The sequence below is a fragment of the Dreissena polymorpha genome, chromosome 6 (genome assembly GCF_020536995.1).
Source record: "Dreissena polymorpha isolate Duluth1 chromosome 6, UMN_Dpol_1.0, whole genome shotgun sequence".
NCBI classification, from domain to species: Eukaryota; Metazoa; Mollusca; class Bivalvia; order Myida; family Dreissenidae; genus Dreissena; species Dreissena polymorpha.
This window is the reverse complement of record NC_068360.1, coordinates 18,135,563-18,149,598: the sequence shown is the minus strand read 5'-3', so window position 1 is coordinate 18,149,598 and position 14,036 is coordinate 18,135,563. Positions and strand designations below refer to the sequence as shown.

General features: G+C 37.1%; 1 protein-coding gene and 1 pseudogene across 1 annotated transcript in view; both read right to left on the bottom strand.

The window, feature by feature from the left end:
- The window catches only part of LOC127834890 (zinc finger protein 585A-like), a 124,614-nt gene that overhangs the window by 8,489 nt on the left and 102,089 nt on the right, over window positions 1–14,036 (bottom strand). The window lies entirely within an intron of this gene.
- LOC127834880 (polyubiquitin-C-like) overlaps window positions 1–14,036 on the bottom strand; it is a 321,474-nt pseudogene that overhangs the window by 290,550 nt on the left and 16,888 nt on the right.

Sequence of the window (14,036 nt, the reverse complement as noted above, 5' to 3'; positions counted from 1 at the left end):
CTAACCTGAATCGGACATGTCACTGGAATCAGATTCACTGGATGAGCTGGAGTTGGAAGAGGAATCACTGTCGGAGCCACTACTGCTGCTTGAAGACAGTCCCTCCTTACCCTCTATAAACAAGCATAAGAAAAATTGAACAGGAAAAGCCATTCACATGAAGTTACGTTTTCAGGCTAACAGTACATCCTAAATGAATGGAAGAAAGATGAGCAGTCAGAAAAAACTAGTTTCAATTTCATAATAACAACCAAATGATTAATCTTATTATGAAAATAGCCAGATGAAGAAGACATGAGATAAAAAGAAATGACCTGTTCTTTGCAGCCCAAGATATCAATAGAACAAATGTTCCAACCAAGTTTCGTGAAGAGTGAACATCAAATGACCCCCTGACGGCCATGTTTTTCCAAGATATTATTGGGAACAATTTTCCAAAAAATTTCATGAAGATTCAACAATAAATGTGGCCTCTACGTTGGAAGTGTCTATGTGCAGGCATCTCCTGACAAGCATGAAATCTCCACAAATACCATAAGACCAGAAATTACAATTGAAGACATTTTTAATGCCACAGACGATAAAATCATGTTTTGAATTGGCTTGCCAACTTGCGTTATTTTTAATTCTTTGTTTTTGACATTGATTGAATTTGATTCCGACAAGTTCTATACTGAAAAACTATACAATGTTAAGATTTAGACAGGGCGTAAAAGAAAGTTGAGACCTGTTGATGAGTTTCAATAACATTATAAGTTAAAAATTATTTGATGCAACAAATTGAAAATAACTCTTCATAACTAGTACTGTATTGATAAATAAAATATTTTTTTAATTTTGAGTGAGTTGGATCTTTTCATTGTGTTTTTGTTACTTGAGTGCTATGTACTGTCACAAGTTAAAGTAAAATATACTTTCAAATCACATATATCACAGGCCATATAAGTATAGAGTGATATATGTATTGCAACAGTCCAACTTCATTTCCAAATTGATTAAAACTAAACAATTAGCAATGTGTATAAATAATGAACCAAAAAAGACGTGTACATTGTAGAATAATATGAAAATACCTTTCATTATTATTGTGCCCAGATGAATTTATAAGTATATTTCTTTTATGTCAAAATGAAACACTTTTCAGGTATCAAACTGTCGAAAACTGATAGACACTTTTATAATTCATTATATATATACATATGTCAAATTTCATAATTTTTAGAGCTGCAACGATTCACCAACAGCTCGATTCAATTCGATTTCGATTTCAGACACTCCCATACCGATTTTTTCGATTCGATTCATCTTCAAACCTAGTTTTATCATATATTAACTCTTATGCCTCAAAATTAACATTTCTGTTCAAATGTGATTTCAATAAAACACATAAAAAAGAATAGCAAATTAAAACTCAATTTTAATATAAAAAACTTCTGACTAGAAGATTGTGTTGATTACACAATAATAAAAAAAAAAAAAAGAACGTATCTGGAATCAGTTGAATGGTAGTACTATCACTATTACACCTTTACCCAAAACCGCTATAAGCATGTCTACCACTGTGCCATGACAGCCTCACCTGTTACCTGTAGGACAAATCACATTCTCTAATAAACTTAACAAAACACCAACAGAAATAGAACTACTTTACTGGCTGGCGACTTGAGTAGTTGCACTTGTGCGACCTCTTTGTCTTGCTAAATCAATGTTATGTTTGCGTTTGACATATTGCATTAAATTAGATTAGTGGTTGAGCCGGACTTAGCGTACGCCACATCCGTGAAGCACAGTTTACACTTTGCTTTATTGATAGGGCTACCATCCCGAAACCCAAAATACTGCCACAATTTGATTTTAGCTTTTTAGGCGCATCTGATAATTTCAATTTGTCAGCAACAACTTGTTCAACCATTTTGACGCTTTTTCCAAAAGTAAACCGTAACGGGCTTAATGATTGGATGACTAAAGTAATAAGCAACCAATCGCGCGCGTCGTAATTACAGGTAAAGATAGAACCTACACCTTCCTGTAACAATAGTCAGAATACAGCGCCCTTTACGTATCTATGTATATATGTTAAAGAATCGAATTTGGTAGGTTTGGTATCGTAATCAAATCGAAGCATTTCGAATCAATTTTCGATGAATCGGATCGAACCGTTGCAGCTCTTATAATTTTGCAGACAATTCTAACAAGAAACCGTCGGAGACGGGTGATGCTCCCCAAAGTTTTTTTTTCTCACAATATTGCACTATATATTCAGATAAAACGAAACGTCTTGAGGGGCATAACTTTGGACAAAATAATACGATGGATGGTTTAGCGACTTAAAAAGTTCAAAGGGCCATTACTCTCTTAATAAATCATCTAACCAGAACCCACTAATAACATGCGCATCTCCTCAAGGTAGTTAAGCTTCCCATACAGCTTCTTTGAAGTCCAGTCAGTAGTTGGGGAGAAATAGCCCCGACAAGAATTGCACTATATGTACAGTTTATAGAAAATTTCAAAGGGCCATAACTCTGTGAAAAATCATCCGACCATAACCAGCTGATAATATGCACATCTCCTGTTGGTAGTGAAGCTTCCCATAAAGTTTCATTGAATTCCCGTACTAAGTTCCTGATAAATAGCTCGGACAAGAATTGCACTACATGTACAATGGCAAATTTCAAAGGGCCATAACTCTGTGAAAAATCATCCGACCATAACCGGCTGATAATATGCACATCTCCTGTTGGTAGTGAAGCTTCCTATAAAGTTTCAATGAATTCCCGTTATAAGTTCCTGAGAAATAGCTCGGACAAGAATTGCACTACATGTACAATGGAAAATTTCAAAGGGCCTTAACTCTGTGAAAAATCATCCGACCACAACTGGCTGATAATATGCACATCTCCTCTTGGTGGTGAAGCTTCCCAAAAAGTTTCATTGAATTCTGGTCATTAGTTGCTGAGAAATAGCCCAGACAAGAATTGCACTATATGTAGAGTTAATGGAAAATTTCAAAGGGCCATAACTCTGTGAAAAATCATCCGACAAGAACTGGCTGATAATATGCACATCTCCTTTTGGTAGTGAAGCTTCCCATAAAGTTTCATTGAATTCCGGTGATTAGTTGCTGAGAAATAGCCCGGACAAGAGTTGCACTATATGTACAGTTAATGGAAAATTTCAAAAAGCCAAAACTCTGTGAACAAGAGCACCGCCTTGTGGATGCAGACCGCTCATCTATTTTCTTTTTAAAGGTGAAGGGACTCTCAATTTCAATCACAAAGGAGGGAGGGGTGGAGTGAAGAGGGGTGTATAGTGTGGGGGTGTAGACATTTATTCAACTTGCCAGGTACAGTAACCTCATGATAGCATGAAAGTATTTGAAGTTTGAAAGCAATAGCCTTGATACTTTAGAAGTAAAGTGGATCGAAACACAAAATTTAACCATATATTCAAAGTTACTAAGTCAAAAAAGGGCCATAATTCCGTAAAAATGACAACCAGAGTTATGCAACTTGTTCTTTTACTGTACCCTTATGATAGTTTGCGAGTGGTCCAAGTATGAAAGCAATATCTATGATACTTTAGGGGTAAAGTGGACCAAAACACAAAACTTAACCAAATTTTCAATTTTCTAAGTATAAAGGGCCCATAATTCCGTCCAAATGCCAGACAGAGTTACATAACTTTGCCTGCACAGTCTCCTTATGATAGTTAATTAATAAGTGTTGCAAGTATGAAAGCAATAGCTTTGATACTTAAGAAATAAAATGGACCTAAACACAAAACTTAACCAAAATTGTAAATTTTCTAAGTATAAAATGGGCACATAATTCTGTCAAAATGCACGCCAGAGTTATCTAACTTTGCCTGCCCAGTCCCCTCATGATAGTTAGTAAGTGTACCAAGTTTGAATGCAATAGCATTGATACTTTCTGAGAAAAGTGGACCTAAACGAAAAACTTAACCGGACGCCGACGACTGAACGCCGACGCCAAGGTGATGACAATAGCTCATTTTTTTTTTCAAAAAATAGATGAGCTAAAAATCATCCAAGCAGAACCCGCTGATAATATGCAAATCTCCTCTTGGTAGTGAAGCTTCCCATAAAGTTTCATTGAATTTCGGTCATTAGTTGCTGAGAAATAGCCCGGACAAAAATTGTGCACGGACGGACGTACACACACACAGACGGACACACGACCTACAGACGGACAGACAAAGCGGCGACTTTATGCTCCCCCCAAAATAAATTTTTGGGGAGCATAAAAATAATGCAAGCAATTTTATTTTATGTGATTAAATCATTAACAGTAAAATGCCTTAATATTGACCGACTGGAAATAAAATCAGAATCTTAATGCAAGCAATCAACTCTATTTTTTGGGGGGCACAAAATCTTTGATCTATGAGTGCTGTATCCATTGAAGAACTCGGTCAATTAATTGTCAGTGAACAGTGAAATTAAACAACACAACACTGACCACTATGACCAATCACAACACTCTCACACAGTATTATAAAGAAACAAGGGCTGTTTGTAAAACATGCTTGCCCCCCATATGGGCTGTCCATTGTACTGGCAGCCATTGTGTGAATACAATTTTTGTCACTGTGACCTTGACCTTTGACCTAGTGACCTGAAAATCAATAGGGGTCATCTGCGAGTCACGATCAATGTACCTATGAAGTGTCATGAACCTAGGCAAAACCGTTTTTGAGTTATCATCCGAAAATCATTTTACTATTTCCGATCACCATGACCTTGACCTTTGACCTTCTGACCTCAAAATCAATAGGGGTCATCTGCAAGTCATGATCAATCTACCTATGAAGTTTCATGATCCTAGGCGTATGCGTTCTCGAGTTATCGTCCGAAAACCATTTTACTATTTCGGGTCACCATGACCTTGATCTAGTGACCTCAAAATCAATAGGGGTCATCTGCGAGTCATGATCAATCTACCTATGAAGTTTCATGATCCTAGGCGTATGCGTTCTTGAGTTATCATCCGGAAACAATTTTACTATTTTGGGTCACCGTGACCTTGACCTTTGACCTAGTGACCTCAAAATCAATAGGGGTCATCTGCAAGTCATGATCAATCTACCCATGAAGTTTCATGATCCTAGGCGTATGCGTTCTCGAGTTATCATTCAAAAACCATTTTACTATTTCTGGTCACCGTGACCTTGACCTTTGACCTAGTGACCTCAAAATCAATAGGGGTCATCTGCAAGTCATGATCAATGTACCTATGAAGTTTCATGATCCTAGGCCCAAGCATTCTTGAGTTATCGTCTGACAACCACCTGGTGGATGGACCGACCGACAGACCGACATGAGCAAAGCAATATACCCCCCTCTTCTTCGAAGGGGGGCATAAATATTTAAACAAAAAAACAACAGTTCAAAAACATCAAAATATAAATTGTAAAATTAAGAATTTTACTCTCAACTGGTATTAAATTGCCATGAAACTAATGATTCCAGAAACTGATAGTCAAGTGTGACAGTGACAGAAGAATATCAATCAATATTTAAAATAAACCTACATTAATGAGGTGCATGAATAAATTAAATACAGATATGTTATACATTTTTGGTATCAATTGCATAATGCTACATGCACAGTTTTAAAAGCAGACAGCTATTATCAGTGCTTTTAAACTTTTACTGATGAAAATTTCTGGAGCGTGAAATTATATGGCAATACAGCATTAAAATACTAATGTACACAAACTAGAACTATAAGTTTAGCAATCAATGAAGAAATAACTGTATACATAAATTTTAATTGAAATAAACAGTAAATATTACTATTTCAGAGATCTGAGATGCAGATCGTGTTTTCGTTTGGTTTGTTTACTTTTTATCGGATACCTAAATGAATGGGAGACAACTCTCTTTCTTCTATAGTTTCAAAAAGACGGAATATGAACACTAACTTTTATGATAATATTCTATGTACTTTGGAAGTAAATTCTATTTTTGGAGGATGGATGAATACAGGAAGGGACTGACAGTCTGAAAAGTATACTTTTTTCCCCTTTTTGGGGGAAAAATTCCCCCTAAAAAAAAAAAATTTTTTTTTTTTTTTAAATGGATGTCTCATGATTACTATATCTCAATTCTATTTTAATTTAATCTTGTCAAACATACTAAATTATGAAATAAGCAGTGAATATAGTGCAAACATGTACAAATGTAATAATTAGAGAGTAAGTTAAAAATCCCCCAAAAAGGGAAACGCCGCGAAAATTCCCCCTGCTTTGGGTAGCAACCCGCTTCCCCTAAAATGGATTGAGGGCCCTGTTAAACATATAGCCAGTTTCATAGTTATATCTTATGTAATTGGTGAGCAGTAAGAATATTAAGTTATGTTTCAGGGCCCTCAATCTATCAAATCTGCCGCCGAATTTTGGTGGCAGTCCCCCACCTGAAAAGTATACTTTTTTCCCCTTTTGGGGGGAAAAATTCCCCCTAAAAAAAAAAAAAAAAATTTTTTTTTTTTTTTTTTTTTAATAGAAAGATGTGTCTCATGATTATTATATCTCAATTCTATTTCAATTTAATTTTTTCAAACATACTAAATTATGAAAAATGCAATGGATATAGTGCAAACATGTACAAATGAAATAATGAGAGAGTAAGTAAAAAAATCCCCCAAAAAGGGAAACGCCGCGAAAAATTCCCCCTCCTGAGGGCTGCGGACCCCTTCCCCCATAGTAGTGTGAGGGCCCTGTGTTTCTATTTTTATTAACAGTGACCTGATCTTTTTCATCTGGTGAAAACTGAAAGGTTTTACATAATTACCAATGAGCTCCTTTACAGCTAGAATACCAAGTTCTTTTTAAAGAATGTTCAGTTCTGTCTGAAAAAACACACTGTGCAATGATATGATATGTACTTTGCTACGTATTAAAGTTTGTGTGTACTGACAGAAAGATGTACAGATGACCTAAAAATCTAAAATTATTGACATAAAAATACGAACTAGTGTTAACACATTTTTTCTATAGCCATATACATGTAAGGAAAAATGCCCCGCCCACTGGTGCCCATGTTTTTCAACCAAACAGAACTATTTTTTAACTCATCTAATATATCAGTGGTAAAAATCTTTTGATCAAGTTTCATGATTATCTGACAATAAATGTGGCCTCTAGAGAGTTAACAAGATTTAACTATAGCCATATAAGGAAAAATGCCCTGCCCCCTGGTGGACATGTTTTTCAAGCACTGTTACCATTTTCGAACTTGTCCTATATATAATTGGGACAATACTTCTGACCAAGTTTCATGCTGATCAGAAAATAAATGTGGCCTCTAGAGTGTTCTAAAGATTTTACTAATGCCATATAAAGCCATGTAAGGAAAAATGCCCAGCCCCCCGATGGCCATGTTTTTAAAGCAACCAGCCTCATTTTGGAACTTTTCAAAGATATTATTGGGACAAATCTTCTGACCAAGTTTCATTAAGATCAGACAATAAATGTGGCCTCTAGAGTATTAAAAAGGCAAATGTTGACGCCACACAACACAAAACAGACGAAGGACAAAAGGCGATCACAAAAGCTCACCGCACATTTTAGTGCTCAAGTGAGCTAAGACCTGAATGTGGAGCTGTATCCCACCATGCAAGGTCTTGGCCGACATCCTCATGAGCTGCTGTCCCTCCAAGAGCGGTACCTCGCGCGAACCCCCGCCTGGCGTCTTCTGGGTCGTCATGAGTGGGGACGTCTTGCAGCAGATGCTGCCACACTTTCGTTTCTGCATCTTCTTGTCTGAAATGAGTACAGTTCAGAATATTGTTTATGTCTCATCTCATTGATAAAGGGCTTTGTCATCAGATAAATGCAACAAGAGGGCCTGATATGCCCAAAGTCGCTCCCCTGAGATTCAAAGGAACTGACCTATTCCAGCCCAAGATGTCATTAAAACTTATGTTCTAACCAACTTTCATGAAAAGTGAACATCCTGGGGCCAAGTTTTTCAACAGACAAGATACATTTTTGTACACATCCAACATATCATTAAAACAAATATTCTGACCAAGTTGCATACAGATTGAACGATAAAGGCGACATAAAGAGTGTTAACAAGTTTATACTATTATAGCCATATAACGAAAAATGCCCCGCCACCTGGTGGACATATTTTTCAACCAACTGGAACAATTTCAACGAGTCCAAGAAATAATTTGGACAATTCTTGTGACCAAGTTTCATGAAGATCAGACAATAAATATGGCCTCTAGAATGTAAACAAGGTTTTACCATAGCCATACAAGGAAAAATGCACTGCCTCCTGGTGCCCATGATTTTTAACCAACCGGAACTTTTTGTCAACTCATCTAAGATATTACTGGGACAAATCTTTCGACAAAGTTTCATGATGATCGGACAATAAATGTGGCCTCTAGAGGGTAAACAAGATTTTACTATAGCCATATACGGAAAATTCCCCCCCCCCCTGGTGACCATGGTTTTCAACTAACCCAAACCATTTTCAAACTCGTCCAGGATATAATTAGGATGAATCCTCTGACCAAGTTTCATGATGATTGAAAAATAAATGTGGCCATGAGAATGTTAACAAGATTTTACAAAAGCCATAAATAGCCATGTTCGGAAAAATGCATCACCCCCTGGTGGCCAGGTTTTTCAAGCAACCGGAAACATTTTCAAACTTGTCCAAGATATCATTGGAAAAACTCTTTTTACAAAGTTTCAAGACGATTAGATTATAAATGTGGCCTCTTGAGTGTTAACAAAGTTTTGATATAGCCATATATTTTATTATAAGGAAAATGTCCTGCCCCATGGCAGTCATGTTTTTCAAGCAAACGTACCCATTTTACAACTCAGCCAAGATTTCATTCAGAACAATCTTCTGACCAAATTTCATGAAGATTGGACATTAAATGTGGCCTCTAGAGTGTTAACAAGGCAAATGTTGATGCCGCCCAGCGGACGATGGACAAAAAGCGATAACAAAAGCTCACCATGAGCACATTGTGGTCAGGTGAGCTAAAAAACTGAATGTGGAGCTATATCTTACCTAGCGAGGTCTTGTCCGACATCCTCATGATTCTTGCCAGCTTCTGTCGCTCTGAGCGCCGTACAGCGCCCGAACCCTCGCCAGGCATCTTCTGGGTCGTCATGAGGGGGGATGACTCACAGCTGATGCTGCCACCCTTTTGTTTCAGCGTTTTCTTGTCTGAAATGAGTCAGCGGTAGGGAGTACAATATATAGTCATAAATGAGTACGGTTGAGAAAATAGTTTATGTCTCATTGATTAAAGGGCCTTCTCATCAGTTTAATGTAACAAGAGGGCCTGAAAGGCCCAAAGTCGCTCACCTGAGATTCAAAGGAACTGACCTGTTCTGTGCAGCCCAAGATGTCATTAGAACAAATGTTCTAAGCAACTTTCATGAATAGTGGACACCCTGGGGCCAAGTTTTTCAACAGACCAGATATATTTTCGTACTCATCCAAAATATCATTAAAACAAATATTTTGACTAAATTTCATGAAGATAGGACAATAAATGTGACATAAAGAGTGTAAAAGTTTTTACTATAACCATATAAGGTACAAGGGCTGTCAGGGGACAGCGCGCTTGACTATTCGAGTGCTTGACAAGAAAACGTAAGCCATCATGGGGAAATTGTTCAAATTATTCACTAAGGTCAAGGTAATAGTTCAGGTATATTTTACACAATCTATAGAACATTTTTAAAGACATATTACAATTTAATAAGATCGTATTTCAAGTTACATAGCAATAGCTTGTGTGGGAAGTTTGGACGGTCCTTCAAAAATAAATCAATATTTGTTTTTTAACCATGTTTCAAAGAAAAAAATATTCTTTTTGGGTTGGGTAGGGGGGGGTTTAGAGGGGGGTAGGGATTCTGGGTTGGGGCGTGGGGAATTGTTTGGGTGTTATCCATTTTGGTACTCAGGTAAGTGTTGTTTTGTCACAGTTTTAATAAAATCTGATCATAAATAAAGAAGTTATGGCAATTTAACTAAAATTTATTCTTTTGACCTTGAGAGTCAAGGTCATTCAAAGGTCAAGGTCAATTGAACTTGCCAGGTACAGTACCCTCATGATAGCAAGAAAATATTTGAAGTTTGAAAGCAATAGCTTTGATACTTTAGAAGTCAAGTGGATCTAAACACAAAATTTAACAAAATATTCAGTTACTAAGACAAAAAAGGGCCATAATTCTTACAAAATGCTTGATACAGTTGTCTGCTCTTGTTTATAGATTGGGGTCATGTTGGTAAAGAAGTTTGCAAAAAATGAAAGCAATATGTCAAGGGACATTGACAATATTTGAGGTGGTACGCAAACTTTAACATAGATTTATCAACCAGTCATGATCAATGTACCTATGAAGCTTCAAGATCCTAGGCCTAAGCATTCTAAAGTTATCATCAGGAAACCATTTTACTGTTTCCAGTCACTGTGACCTTGACCTTTGACCTAGTGACCTGAAAAACAATAGGGTCATCTGCCAGTCATGATCAATGTACCTATGAAGTTTCATGATCCTAGGCGTAAGCATTCTTGAGTTATCATCCGGAAACCATTTTACTGTTTCAAGTCACTGTGACCTTGACCTTTGACCTAGTGACCTGCAAAATCAATAGGGGTCATCTGCCAGTCATGATCAATGTACCTACGAAGTTTCATGATCCTAGGCCTAAGCGTTCTTGAGTTATCATCCGGAAACCATTTTACTGTTTCAAGTCACTGTGACCTTGACCTTTGACCTAGTGACCTGAAAATCAATAGGGGTCATCTGCCTGTCATGATCAATGTACCTATAAAGTTTCATGATTCGGGGCGCAAGCGTTCTTGAGTTATCATCCTGAAACCATCTGGTGGATGGACCGACAGACGGACTGACTGACGGACCGACATGTGCACAACAATATACCCCCTCTTCTTTAAAGGGGGGCATAACAAATTTAATTGATATATATTTGAGCAATTTAATTCTGATTAGATAATCATGGATTTAATGTATGGATATAGCAATTAAATTGGTTGGTCATTTGAAGTGAACGTAAGTCAGGCTGTGAATAACATGTCAATTGTCATTGACAATAGATTAAACTGGGTGTATTAATGACGTGAAAACTGCCAGATAAAATCAATTAAGACACTAACTCTCTCCTAAAACCCTCCAGTATGCCAATTATCATCTCCTTAATGGATTGCAGATTTAATGCAAACAACACGGATGCACTAAAAGAGTCTGCAATGAACAAAAAGATGTGACTGCACATCTTCATTTATTTTTATTTTTTTTGGCATAAAACAATATCTTTCAATTATTCAAACATGAATTTTGAACTTGAATATTTGGCATATTTTCGAATATTCGTTGCCATCCCTAATAAATAACGATATTAGGAAAAATGCCCCACCCCATGGTGGCAATGTTTTTCAAGCAACCGAAACCATTTTCACACTTGTCCAAGATATCATTGGAAATAATCTTCTGACAAAGTTTCATGATGATAGGACAATAAACATGTACAAATGTTATAATAAGAGAGTAAGTAAAAAAATCCCCCCAAAAGGGAAACACTGCGAAAATTCCCCCTGCTATGGGTAGCGACCCGCTTCCCCTAAAATGGATTGAGGGCCCTGTTGAAGGATCACCTTGACCTTGACCATTTAGCACTCAAAATGTGCAGCTCCATGAGATACACATGCATACCAAATATGAAGTTGCTATATTCAATATTGCAAAAGTTATGGCAAAATGTAAAAGTTTGACGCACACAGACACAAAAACAAACCAACCAACAGACAGCAAAAACAATATGTCCCCCACTATAAAGGTGGGGAACATAAAAATGCCTCGCCTCTTGGCAGCCATGTTTTTCTAGCAAACGTACCCATTTTTGAACTCATCCAACAGGCCTTTTCCGCCCTATGCCACAGGTCCGAATATCAGCCCCATTCCCAATCTGGTTGTTTTTTCCCAATTGAAAAAAAATCCCAATTTAAAAAAATAAAATAAAAATTGTAAACCCTTAAAAATATAAGTTAACCTGATCCAGTGTAGAAAATAGAAAAATATTGCATAATTAAATTATCTGTTGCTTTGATTTTTTTTTTAAACAGTAAAAAATTGATTATTTAAGACTTTCCTAATTTTCCCCAAAATCTGGCGCTTCGTGCGATTTTTTTCCCCTCGAAAAAGGCCAGGCCCTTTCCCCAAAATCAGACAAAAAAAACCTGCACTCATCACACATGTTCATAAGATTTTGTAAAATTTTAACAATATGTTATCAAAATAGTCATTATTTGCAAGTTTACGGCTTCTTTGAAATATAATAAACACTACTTACATGCGATTATTTTTCCCAATTGAGCCAGTTTTGCGATTAATTTCTCCCAAAATGTTTTTTTTCACAAGGCGAAATTCCCAAAATTCCAGTATGGCAATTTCACAAAATGGAGCGGAAAAGGCCTGTCCAAGATATCATTGAGTCAAATCTTCTGACCAAATTTCATGAAGATTGGACTATACGTGTGGCCTCTATAGAGTGTTTACAAGGCAAATAATGACGCCCCACGGCGCACAAAGGACCACGGACAAAAGGCGATCACAAAAGCTCACCATGAGCACATTGTGGTCGGGTGAGCTAAAACTGAATGTGGAGCTATATCCCACCTAGCGAGGTTTTGTCTGATATCCTCATGTTCTTTGCCAGCTTAACCGCGCCGGAACCCCCGCCAGGCGTCTTCTGGGTGGTCTTCAGGGGGGACGACTGGCAGCTGATGCTGCCACGCTTTCGTTTTGGCGTCTTCTTGTCTAAAATAAGTCAGCGGTGGGGAGTATAGTATAGTAATAAATGAGTAGGGTTGAGCATATAGTTTATGTCTCATTGATTAAGGGCCTTCTCATCAGTTTTATGTAACAAGAGGGCCTGAAGGACCCAAAGTCGCTTACCTGAGATTCAAACGACCTGACCTGTTCTGTGCAGCCCAAGAAAAAAGGTCGTGCTTTATCTGTAAATGGCCATTTATGAGTATACCAAGTTTCATCCAATTAAGTGTCACAAGTCCTTAATGTGATATTTCAGGAACAATTTTTTCAGATGGACAGACTGAAAGTTGGACAGAGAGACAGCAATAACGGATGGACGGAGACCTTACGTCCCTTCCAGTGAAATTGGTAGGGTTACACTTACATTGTTGTACAATGCCCTTTTCACAAAGATGACTCAATAATGCAACATCACTGTGTCAAATATGTTCCGTAAATTTGAAATATTTTTATCACTATTATGAACAAAGTATCCACTACATAAGTCAACATTTCATTGTGATAACATTTTACACTTTATTGTGACAGCAGGTTTGAAGTATCAATTCAAATGCTTGAGAAATGAGGAAGAAACTTGATACACAAAATGATAAACATTTTATGCGGACTGACTGACAGACCGACACAAATATTCCCTCTATTAACAAACTTTATTAATTGAAAGAAACATCAACCATAAACAACCTTTATTTATGTGCAAAATTGTATGCACAATAAGGGAAAGTACAGTTCAGGCTTAATTTAAAATTAAAACTTCAGGACTACTTTGTAATGTCTTGAACACGTACCTTCTGCTTTTGCTGTACCACATTTTGCACATACTGCTCCACATTCTCCACATCTACCAGTCCCAAACCATTCTGGATCTACTTGATGTCCACAGTTTTTACAAAATTTCTGATCAGATAATAGTTCAGCATTGCACGGAGTACCGTCCTCATCTTTTCCAGGGCACAGAACCACCTTTGCTTTTACAGCCAGTTTTGTCCCACATTCCTGGCAGAACTTCCCGTCCCCTTCTATCCCGCATTTAGGGCACTTCATATTTGAATTCCAATTAAATCACATCGCATTCTGAAATGAACAAAATGTAGACCATAACCTATTAAAACTCTTAATTCTCATTTGGAAATTTAACGGAACATTTATTCTTGTGTTTTCTCATTTGGAAATTTAACGGA